The sequence below is a fragment of the Apodemus sylvaticus genome, chromosome 17, assembly GCF_947179515.1.
Source record: "Apodemus sylvaticus chromosome 17, mApoSyl1.1, whole genome shotgun sequence".
NCBI lineage: Eukaryota > Metazoa > Chordata > Mammalia > Rodentia > Muridae > Apodemus > Apodemus sylvaticus.
In genome coordinates, this window is record NC_067488.1 from 35681538 (window position 1) to 35693400 (window position 11863).

The window sequence follows — 11863 nt, forward strand, 5'->3', positions numbered from 1 at the left end:
TTTTTTGAGACAGTCTAACTCTATAAACTATATCCAGGCTGGTTTCAAATTCATGGCAATCCAGAAATTCTTCTACCTCAGTCTCTTGTTTTTGTTTTTGTTTTTTTAAAGATGTATTTGTTATATGTAAGTACACTGTGGCTGTCTTCAGACACTCCAGAGGAGGGTGTCAGATCTCATTACGGATGGCTGTGAGCTGCCATGTGATTGCTGGGATTTGAACTCAGGGCCTTCAGAAGAGGAGTCGGTGCTCTTAACCTTTGAGCCATCTCACGAATGGAGCGCTAATGGGGTGCATCGTGATGAATAAAGGCCAAGGATGCAACAGTGCACAATTCGTCCGCACAGCAAAGGCCACCTGACACACTCTGATAACAGTATAGAAGCTGAGACAGACACCCTTGTCTAGGTGAGGACTCAGAAGCTGGTAGGGAGAGACCACAGCACATCTGTTCAGTCTAGGTCACTGTTTCTCAGGAACAAAGACTGCAGTAACCAGGACTACAGATATCTGGGCTACACCGGTTCTGTGTATTCACCAGCTGCTGGGACCCAGAGCGTTGCCCTTCTACACCGCTCTCCTAACATGACCAATAGGGGTCTAGTCCCTAACTGGCTTTGGCAGCCCAGCAAAATCACCTTCCACATGCTTATTTTTTTCCATGCACTTTTGTACGAAGATAATCATATTGAGACATTCAGTGTAGAAAAGAGATTAAGTAGCAAAATCAAATATATCTTGGATACAGCCAGGGTTACAGGTATGGCCATTCTAGGAACCCTTGTGTTTTCCTCTGCAACCACACTACATCCATTCTGCTTTGCACCGCCAAAGCCAGCAACAAAAGTACCAGGGGGCAAGGCACAAGACCCGTGATGTAGTCTTGGTTTCTTCCTGAAGGACATTATTCAGCATCCCACGCAGGATCAGGAACAAAAGTAGCTGGTGTGCTGAGGAGAATTTACTATGTGATGGGTCTGGGGATAAAGCCATGACTGCTCCCAGGACCTCAGTCTCAAGGCGTGTGTGTTGCTCTCAGGCTCTGTTTGTGGCCAAGTGGCACATTTGCGCGTCTCTACAGGGTCTCCAGGAGCATGAAAAAAAAACTCACTTACCAGTGTGCTTTAGCATTATGACATTCAGACCCTTAAGCATTCTACGATGTCAGGAAATACCCTGTCCCTGGACAACCACACCCTTCAAACCGTGACAACTACAAATGCCTGACGACACTGCCAAACGTCCCCTGGATGCAAAATCAAACCTGTCTGAGATTGGTTGAGCTTAGTAGTTCCTGGTATAAAAAGAGCATCCAGAAAAAAATGTCTGTTCGACACGACTCTTTAATCCAGTACACATTCACAGCCACATACTCTTGCCTCAAGTCTAATGGCTTCTGCAAGCACAGCCAGCTGCAGGGATTAGAGGAGGGCAAATCCCCTCCCAGTGAAAGTCTCCTACAGAGGTGGAGCCCCAGGTCACACCACCAGCTGGCAGCCTGGCTGCTATTGCTTCTTCCCGCCCCACCTGCCTGCTCCAGGAATTCAGAGAAAATTGAAAGAGGAGTGAAAGCCACCTGGTGCTAAGCAGCAGGCTGCAGAGCAGATTCTAGTATTTACTGTCAGCCTGGAATCTGCACGTCCTGAAGCTCCACCTCCTTGTGCGCATCTGTGCGGTGCGGTGCCAGGGCTCCCAGCAAGCCGCAGGTTAAACTGAACATCAACGCCAAGGACCTGCAAACAGCTATTGAATGAACCAGTGTCCCTTCCTTCCTCTGGTGCTGGGGAGTCCCTGGGGCACTGTGAAGACACAGCCTGTGTTTTACACCTTGCTAGTCCCCAGAGTGGCCCAGTGGGGTAGAGGGGGTATAAAATATGCTCAACAAATACCAAACAAGCCTCCAGCCCTCAGTGCGACACCATGAGGTCCCTCTAACACCAATGACATGAGATCATGAGTGACAAGGCTCACGAAGGCTAGGTAAGCACACGTTGGTCATCAAGGAACAAGAATTCAAGCGCTCCTGAACAAGTCAAGACAACATGTGCTGGGAAGCAGGGAGAAAAGTATCTCTGGGCCTCAAAGGGCAATAGGTGGAGTCCCCCATGGCAACCCAAGGCCACGTGAGAATCTGAGGGCAGTCTCTGAGAGCAGTGGGGACAGAATCTGGAATTCTCGAGAACCTTCAGAAAGGTGGTCGAACATGGCTTGGGAGTTCCCAGCACGAGAATTAGGTCACCTTCTTGCCTCATGACTCAAATCGTAACGCCTATGAGGCTCTGTGTGTCCACTTGCAAAGAATGCATATTTGTCCTTTGGACACGCAGGATTCCCAACAAACTATGTAGACATGGGGACCCAAGTGGAAGGCACAGCTCTGACACCAAAGTGCCCTACTCCTGCTCAGCTCTGGCCAGATGGCCCCACCTCACTCCCTTCCTCTTGAAGTCTCAGACTCCTCTATGCTTACACTGGGCTCCCTAGGTCTGTCATTCCTCAGAGCTCAAGCTGCTCTGTGCGATCTCTGCCTTGTGCTCTTGGGCAAGCTCTCCTGGGTCCCTAGAATCCCCAGGGGATGAAACGAAAGAGACGTCCAGCAAAGAGGCATTCAACAGCTGTTTTGGGACTTCCAGGACCCAGTGTCCCAGGAAGAGCCTCCATGGGGACTGGATACCACAGAAAATGCCATAAATCACTTCCATGACGCCACACCCATTTTTGTGCTCAAAGAAGTCCTAGGCAGGGGCCTTGCCAACTTCATAGAAAGGCACCAGGAGCCCAGTAAATATTCCTTATATGACTTCCCAAAGCTTCTGTGTCTCCATCCTCTGGCCTAGAGAAGGATGGTCAGCCACCTCACTCTGTTGTTGGAAGCAGACAATAGGCTCCAGGAGTCCTCCAGAGAAGAAGAGAAAGGAAAACCAGAGGGGACCACAGCTGGCTCAGCACTGACTATTATGTCAACAGCTGGCCCAGATTCTGCCCTCCAGGTAGCAGTCACAGAAGTTTGGGTATTTTTAGCAACTTGTCCCTTACAGTGTATTCACTGGGTGAGGGCCAAGTGTATGCCACCAATGGAAGCATAACACCCCTTTAAAATTGTAACCCCAGGGAGAACTGGAGGGCAGTATCACTTCTGTGTGAACCCAGGAAAACTACCTTGGGACATGTCCGGGTTCCCCCACAAGCCTGTGGGGACATTCCTATGTCAGTTCAAAAGGAGTCTGAAGTCACCCTGTGAAGCACTTACCCAGCTCTCTTGGAGTTTTCTGAACTTTTAAAGGCGAAGATTCTGGGAAGGGCAAGGCAATGGAGCCCTGGGCTGATTTTCTTATGTAATCTACCTCACAGAGAGTGCTGTGGACAGGCTGGCTCTGAGGAAGTTCTACACTCAGGGGATGTGAAGAACGGGATGTAAAATCTCAGAGATGGTAAATGACCAAAAGGCAGTACAATCATCCTTCTTAGAGACTTCCAAACAGGGGGTCCTCCAGGAGCCTCAGGGCTCCACAGAATACTTACTAGGCATCGATGCCTTGCTCCATATTGGGGGGAAAAAAACTGGGACAAGGGTCACAAGGAGAAAGCCACCTGTTGTTAGGCAACCAAAGTTGTGTCGTCACCCCTGAGCATCTGTGGGGACTGGAACTTTTGGGTTTTAGATTGCACCTCATATGTTGCTAAGGACTCTACCACTGAACTATGTTCCCCACCATCTTTCTATATTTTTTTCTTCTGAGACAGTTTCAAATTGCTCAGGCTGGCCTTGAACTTGCAATCCTCCTGCCTTGACACCCCAAGAAGCTAGAACTACAGGCCTGCACTACCTGCCCCAGTTGAAAGGAGGGGGATGTATGCATTCAATCAGAGCCCCCTGAGCTCTGAGCAGTGAGGTAGGCAGAGTAGAGGCTGCCTAGAATGGAACAGCAGGAAGCAGGAGTGCTAGGAATGTGCCCATGTGCCCACACTGATCTTCCCAAAGTGCTCAGTGGTTGGTGTCTTGGCACCAGAGATCTGGCAGTTAGTGGTTTGGCTGGGGGATAAGCCAGTAACTGGAAGTCCAAAGAAGGACATTGGTCACACTAGAAGAACTATTCTGTGAATCTGTGGGGTGGATTTGAGCTATGGTGGAGAGGCTGAGACAATTTATTGACACCACAGAGACAGCAGTGTTAGCCTAGGATGGAAATGGATCTTCAAAGAGAGCCCTTTGTCCCCAAGATCAGACTGCATGCTGGCCACCCTAATGAGATCCTTCCCCAAAATGGCTCTGCCCCTTCCACACTTCAGAACAGCCCCTCCAGTCATTCCTGTACAGATGGGATGGTTTACCTCACTCATCAGTGTCTTTTGGACAGACAAGGATAGAGTACTCATTTAGTGCCAGGCCCTGGGAGGGGACATGGGAAAGCAGACAGATGACAGGACAGCGTGATCCCACGGGACAAATGAGAATGGGGCGGGCACTTAGCCCAGCTGCTAGCCATGGAGAGGCCATGGAAGAGTCTAGAATGGCCAAGGCTGGCTAGCTGAGAAAGGTTCAGGGTCATCTGTCTCTTAAGAAGCCCTATCATATCTGTATTTGGAGAGGTCTCCTCAAGATCCGTCTCACTAGCAAGAAGGAGCTGGAGACAGAAACCAGCGAAGATGGAGGCTGGCCTGCACCCTGTCTCTTTAAGCAGATGACTACAAAGTAAAGATTTCAAGGTTTCTTCAGATAGAAGGAAGGGGAGAAGCAATACTTAGATGAACTGAAAGAGGCCAGGTTCATAAGCGTTTCTTTCTACCTCCTTGGATAGGGAAGAGCTAGCTAGGCTGATTGTGCTGGAGACGCAGCTTGAGAAAATGGGCTGCAGTAGGCATGGAAGTCTGCTAAGTAGAGAGGACGGTAAGAAACTCTTGGTTCAAAGAGCCTGCTTGTGGGCCCGATTTTGCAAGCATGTTCTTATCATGAGGTGCCAAGGCAGGCTTCCTCGAATTCTCCCTAAGTGCCTGAGCTCTCCTCCACAACACCCACCCCAGAGAATTCAGCTCCATGCCAACATCCAAACGTGACCCTCCACCTCTACAGTCAGCTTCCTGTTGGGCCACAGTGTCTCGTCCTGCCCTTGTACAAACCCCCTTCCAATAAAACAACTGGAAGCCACGTTTAGCAGCTCTGTCTCCCATAGAGAGAAAAAAGCGAGCGAGAAGGACTAGCCTAGGGTCAGATGTGACCAAGAAGGTTCACAGCCTGCAGTGATTTCATCAGAATGACCACCCATCCCAAAGCTGGGCCTGGAGAATCTATGTGGCCTGAAAGGGGGCAAGGTTAGGGTTAGAAGTGGCTAAGGGTAAAGCCATTTGATCCAGATCCACCAACCTGATTCTAGACTGGTGTCCAGCTGCTTTCTAACCTGAGAATTAAGACTGTCTCCTACCTGTATTGTATGAGGCAATATGCCAGACCACATGGCAATCTAGGTAGGCAAGAGCTATGTACTAAGCAACTATAAACTTCTAGACCTAGGGGACCAAGGAGGCATAGCAGGTATGTCTACTGTCCCCCCAGACTCATAGAGCAAAGATCCCCCAATCTAATCCAGCTGATGTTTAGGTTTTTGAGCAATTTCAAAAAGCAAAGTCCGGGACCACTGGGAGTGTTCACAGACCTAGCTAATGTCTGGACTGATGTCAAGGAGGTAGATCTATAGTGTCCTCTGTAGTTGATATGTGAAACTTCCACACAGTGTTCCCTGTGTGCTGACCACTGGCCTCTCTTCACATGGATTAGCCAACACAAGTTCTACACACCCAGATGAGATTGTTTGTGTTACTCTACCTTCATAGACAAGGAAAACTAAGGTTCAAAGCCTGTGACTATCTCTACATGTTTCACTCTACCACACTGCTTTCTTCAAACACCTAGATATATTGTTATGCTAGAACACAAAGGTTTTGAAGACTGACACAAAAGTTCTGTCTGTCTGGTTCTCCCACTCCTAGTCATATAGTTTCATATAAGCCTTTGGTTTTCTCATCCACTCAATAGAGATGATACAGCCCAGCATCCCTGTGGAGTTTGAAGGTAGCAAAATGATGCTCAGATGGTCTGTCGCTCCTGTCCCAGACTTCTCCTATCCTATACTCGTCCTGCTCTGGCTACACCCGCATGGTAGTCATTACTCTGGGTACAGGACCTTGGAGACACACCTTAGATGACTCCTCTGGAGCTAGGTCTTAAAGGAAGCCCTGCAGCTTTGGGACATCAGAAAAACACGTTGCCAAGAAGGCTCTGTTCCCTGCTGGGGCTAGTTCAGGCCACCAGGGGTCAATGCACCCAGGGACCCCAGCACTGTTGGGAGTACCTAACTCAAAAAACCACCAGGTGGAGGGTCTGTGACCCTTGTCTCTTTCTTACTGAACTGACCTTACTTCCACTTCAGCAGTTGACTTAAGCACTTTCAAAACAAACAAACAAACAAACAAACAACAAAACCAAAACAAACACAAATACACTCTTCCTTTCCTTCCTAGTGGCCTCGTCAGAATCTTGCTAAGAAGATAAGTCCTTGCTCCCATTCTGTAGCATTCAAGCAAAAATCAAGTTCAGTCCTAACCAAGAGACTTCTGAGAAGGGACTCAGTACAGAGTTCTGGCTCTGGCTGACCTCAACATAGACCTCTCTGTCTTGGATCTCAGTTTTCATCTCTAAAGTGACAAAAGACAAGAAAGGATGGTGTATGAGTTTGGATTTTCTTTTCAAATAGCCCAACCAGTAGCTAGCAATTTCTGGTTTGCCTTCCCCAAGAGAAAGCTTACCAGGACAGGAGACTCTACAATGGACCCAGTAACTAAGCAATATCTCCAGTCATAGGATTGTATCAGACAGATGCCTACCAGGGTCAGAGCAGAAAGCAGAGCTGTCCTAGTGATTTTTAATGTATGTCTGAGCTCTTTCTGCAGGCCAGGCTATTGCCTTTAGTATGGTAGAAAGAGTCCTCCTTCCCATGTTCCTGATACTGGCCACAGGAAGACTAACCAACACCAAGCTAAGAAGGCAGAGGTGGGATTAGCTCCAACAGCATCTAGAGCTGTAGAGCCTCATCTCCTAGAACTTGTCCACCCCTTCTTGCAAAGCCTCCCTCACACCTTTAGGGTACCATTCTGACCTGAGGTTGGTTGAGCCACACCCATATAGCAGTAGTCTGGCCCTTCCCTGCCACTGTCCAGAAGTTGGCAAGTCCCTTGAAGATGGGAGGTGGGCACTTTCCTGTGCACCTAGCTTTCTCTATTCACATGGGCGAAATAGACAAATTGCTAGAATCTGCTAACAGTAAGAAGCAACCTGAAAGATTTGCTCTGAACTCATTGCACCACACCTGGGGTGGTGTAGGAGAAGACCGAACAGGGGGGGCATTGGCTGACCTGAACTTCCTATCTTCTACAGAAGTTTCAAGGACTCAAATAAGCTGACCTGCCCAGGAAGTCTGTGAGGGAGAGCTGAAGGCTGTTCTAGGACACGGACCACTGGACTTTCCTCCCCCACCTGCTGCCCTCCACACTTAAAGCCCAAGGGACAGTGCATGGGGATCAGTGCTGAATGCCAGCATGGGCGACAGACAGGGAAAGACAGAAAGGTGGCAGAGTAAGGAAGCCTAGCTTCAGCTACTAATTTGACAGAAGCGGTGGTGACAGCATGTTTCCCCGAGCCTGCAGCATTCTGCACGCCCCTCCCAAATCTCCTACAGGCTGAATCAGAAACCGCGACGGGTCTCCCGGGAACGTACGCAGTTCCAGCTGCTCTCCAGACTGGAACAGCAGGGAGGACCGCCTGGGAGAAAGAAAGGGGGTGGGTGATAGGCGGAGGCGAAAATGACGACACTCTCGATGCTACAGCCAACTCTAAGGCTGCCAGATGCCCGCGCGACCCTGGAGGCACAAACCACCTCTCCCGCGCAGCCACAGAGCCAACCCGGTACTACCTAGAGAGCCGCACCCTGCCTGGGCTGCTCTCGCTGCTGACACTCGCGGTGGCGCGTGCAGCACGCGCCGGGACACACCCCGTACTCTTCCTCCCAGCACACACATGTTCTCTCACACGCACAGCTTGGAGATCACCGGACTCTCGGCAACTGGATGGAGAACCGGGGCTCAGATCACACTGGTTCTGGGACCAGGCTCCAGAGCAGACACACCCTCGCTCCCTTCTCCACACTCCCCGCCAAGTGTGCTCACCCTTACTCATCCCCTGGATACACGCGCGCTACAGTCGCTCTTTTCCTAGTCATCCCATCACCCATCCACACCCCTTCACACGCGCGTGCACACACAGTGTCCCCTTGAGCCCAGTGGACAGAGGAGTCAGCTGTGGCTCAGTGTTGGCGCCTGGAAGCGCGACCCAGGTATTCCTAGGCTCTCCGCCCCAACTTCAACCCCTTAATCCCACTTCCCCAGCTGGAGAGAAAGCGAGACCCAACACTTCTTTTTTTGCCTTAGAGTAAACAAAACCCGCTCCAGGGATGCCAGCGACCCCTCCGGCGACGGCATCACCGAAGACAACCAGTTGTGGTCTTCGCAAAGGCCACAAAAGACGGGCAGGGTGTCCAATAGCACCCCGAAGACAAGCTTCCCTCGGGGTCCTTGTCTTGGCCCGGAGGAAGAAGGCGTCCAGAGGGCTTACCTAAGGAGCAAGCAAGCACGGAACCAAAGGAGCTGACAACAAGGTTGGAGGTGCAGCGCCCCGCGGGAGGTGAAGAGAGAGACGAAGACGGGCGAGCAATTTGCCTGTAGCTCTAGAGGGTAGCCCGGCAAGGTTTGTTTATGTCCGTGCGTGCGTAGGGCGATTTTATAGGCGCCGGGGCCCCGCCCCCAGGGCCTCGCCCCTCCCAGACCCTCTGCTCTCAGCACAGCAGGGGACTGGGACACACCCCTTCCCCCCCTCTCGCGCTGCACCCTGCCTGGGCGGGGCGGGGCGGGGCGGGCTGGAGCCTTCGCCTGTTGCGCAAGCCTTTGCAGGGGCGCGTCGGGAGAGACTGCCAAGCCCCGCCTGCGTCTCCTCCCTGTGATCTCCTCTCCGGACCGCGGCGTGTGCTGCGGACGTGTGTGCACCGAGTAGTAGCATGTGTTCCTGTGCGCGCTCATGCGTGTGCATGCGGGACTTCCTCGTGTGTCTCTGCGCGACCGCGTGGCCCCCGTAGCCTGAGAGTTTCCTAAGCATCTGCCTGCGCCACGCCCTTCTGGGCGGCACCCCCCACTTCCTCCGGGTCTCCACGTAGTCACCCCGAGCCCCATTTACAGGCCAGACGCCAGACTTTCTCTCCAGGCCCCTTTCACGTTGCTTAGCTCCCTTCATTCTCGCTGATCCTGGCGCCCCACAACTCCCTTCCCACTCTGAGCTGCTGTTTCCCTGCTGCTCCTGCCTGCAGGGTCAGCTGCGTGCACTCTGCATTTTATGGTCCCCAGAACAGGCATAGTGTTCCCTTTCTGGCCATGGACCTCCCTTCTGTCCTGATGTTCTAGAATCTTGGCCTGCTTGCCTGTTTCCAGGTTCTCAGTCCTGGCCTACACCTGAGACTCTCCAGGGAGCTTTTCTTAAGCAGGTGGATATACTGGCTGTATCCCAAAGCAGCTTAGTCAGAATCTCTAGGAGTGTGCTCCAACACTGGGGCTTTGAAGAAAAAGCTCTTCAATGGGTGCAGCAAGGTGGCACATCTGGTAAAGACACTTGGCCTGACAAACCTGAGGACCTAAATTCCATGCCCGGAAACCACACAGTGGAAAGAAAGAACACACTGCCATACGTTTTCCTCAGACCCCTCGCTCTCCATCCCCCAATAAATAAATAAATAAATAAATAAATACTACCCGGGTTGGCTCTGATGTAAAACCACGGTAAGACTCTCAGCACCCAGCACCAAGAAAACATCATTTTACAGAGAGACTGAGTGACACCCAAGGCCCAGTCCAGTCAATGTCTCAAAGCCACCTGCTCACCCTTTAGGGCTCAAGTGGCCTTCCCCTCCCCCTCCTGCTGACCCCACACTCAGTACCCCACTCTTCTTTACCTCCCAGTGTGTCTCTAGATAGCCCAGCCCTCATTCTCTTGGTCTATGGATATCTAGGAAGCTGCTTTGTGAGCCTGTCCTGTGCTAAGGAGACTGGGAAGAAGGGAAAGCGCTTTCCTTGGAGAGCAGGGCCCCAAGATTTCCCTCTCCCAAGACATCCATACAAGACCACTAAGCTGGGATTACTCCATCTATAGTTGTCCCGAGTACCTACTATGTTCAAGAACTGCTGGATCCTAGGGCCATGAGAGTGAACACTGACATCTTTGGAAAGCCATCCTGTTTTTGATTAACAACACAGCCTAAGCAGTCTGATGCCCCATTAATAACCGTTTTCCCAAAATCGTCCCTGTTTTGCCTTTCAACAAATATTTATTGAGTACCTATGGTTTGCTACCTGTCAAAGAGTATGTCAAATTTGAGATGCTGACAGAACTGCCAACTTTCCCAACAAATGTAGCCTCCGTGTGGGCTGGGGGGTGGGGGTGGGTACTCTGCCAGGAGAAGCCATTTCCTGTCTCTTTGAGGAAGTCCTCCTTCAGGACAGAGCATATAGAACAACCCAGATCTGCACCTGAAGCTCTGAGTATGCTGCCTGTGGAACCTGGGTCTGTGTTGAGGAAGCTAGACCTTCTAGGTAACCTGCAGCACTGAATTCTCAGCTGGACATGTTGGACCATTGTAACTCCACCCCTATTTCTGCCCTCAGGAGGCTATAGCAGGAGGACTGCCAAGACCAGCATGGGCTATGTAGGGAAGAAAACCTTCTCTCAAAACAACAGAAAGGAAACCAGGCCAGGAGAGTAGAAGAGAGAACAGCAGAGAGAAGTGGAAGATCTTGAACTTTGGTGCATAATTTATAGAGCAGTAGCCTTCTACACCCACATCCAAGTTCTAAGTGAGGTCCACATTCCTTAAGTGGCCATAAGCCAAAACAGAAGTTTCTCTTCCTAATACAACTGATTGTCCCATTGAGTATGGGCGAAGCAAACTCGTGAGGCTATACCACCTGTGTATAGGTTAGAGACTGCCTTAGTGTAACTGTGAATGCATACCCAGGATGAAAGATGCTTGCTCTCAACAGAGGTCACACATCCAGGGAGCTGAACCCTGCCTGAACGCCCACCTCCCCAGGCCAGGCCAGCTGAGGCAGCAGAGTCTGTCAAGCTGAATGTGCCTGTCACTGCATTGAACTGTTGGAATGATTTCTCTTTCTCTCTGGTCAGCAATAGAATTGGATTTGCTTAGCAAATACACACAGGCTGCTAACCCTGCACTGGGTGAGATTAGGTTTTCTAGACTAATGTGCACTGGAAAATTCTATTCTGCAACACCTTAGATTTCCAAATGGCCACCGGACACAACACAGCCTTCTTTCCTGTAGTCTGTGAGTACCAGAATTGAGAGAGACCTCAGAGTTAGCTGGTCTCATGGGGAAGAATGGGGAGATCTGTGGTATCTTGTACACTTGCATTTTTATCTTGGGTCACTAAGAAATCTATGAAAGAAAACTGGCTTCAAACTGAACAAAACAGAAGCTATGCTCCAAGTACAGAAAGAAGCGATGTTTGGTTCCCTAGGAAGGTAGCGTCCCCTGGCTCCTGACTTACATGAACTTGCTAAAAGAGCCATTATCATGTCCCACAAGCGGAGGGAGATAAAGCCACAGAGTTTATTCTCCCTCAATTCCAGAAAACAGAGTGCAGCATCAAGGCACAAAATGGGGCCTACTCCTTGGGAAGTTTGGTCTGTCCTTGTCTGTGATCTGGTGTTACTAAAGGTTGTTGGCTTCCCTTGGTTTGTAGGGACAGTACGA

General features: G+C 50.6%; 1 protein-coding gene across 1 annotated transcript in view; it reads right to left on the reverse strand.

Moving 5' to 3' along the window:
• Ndrg1 (N-myc downstream regulated 1) overlaps positions 1 to 8830 on the reverse strand; it is a 42448-nt gene extending 33618 nt beyond the window's left edge. Inside the window, exon 1 of the mRNA XM_052161012.1 lies at positions 8664 to 8830. The gene's annotated coding sequence lies outside the window, so the exon portion shown is untranslated. The remainder of the gene's footprint in view (positions 1 to 8663) is intronic.
• Between the last annotated feature and the right edge of the window lie 3033 nt (positions 8831 to 11863).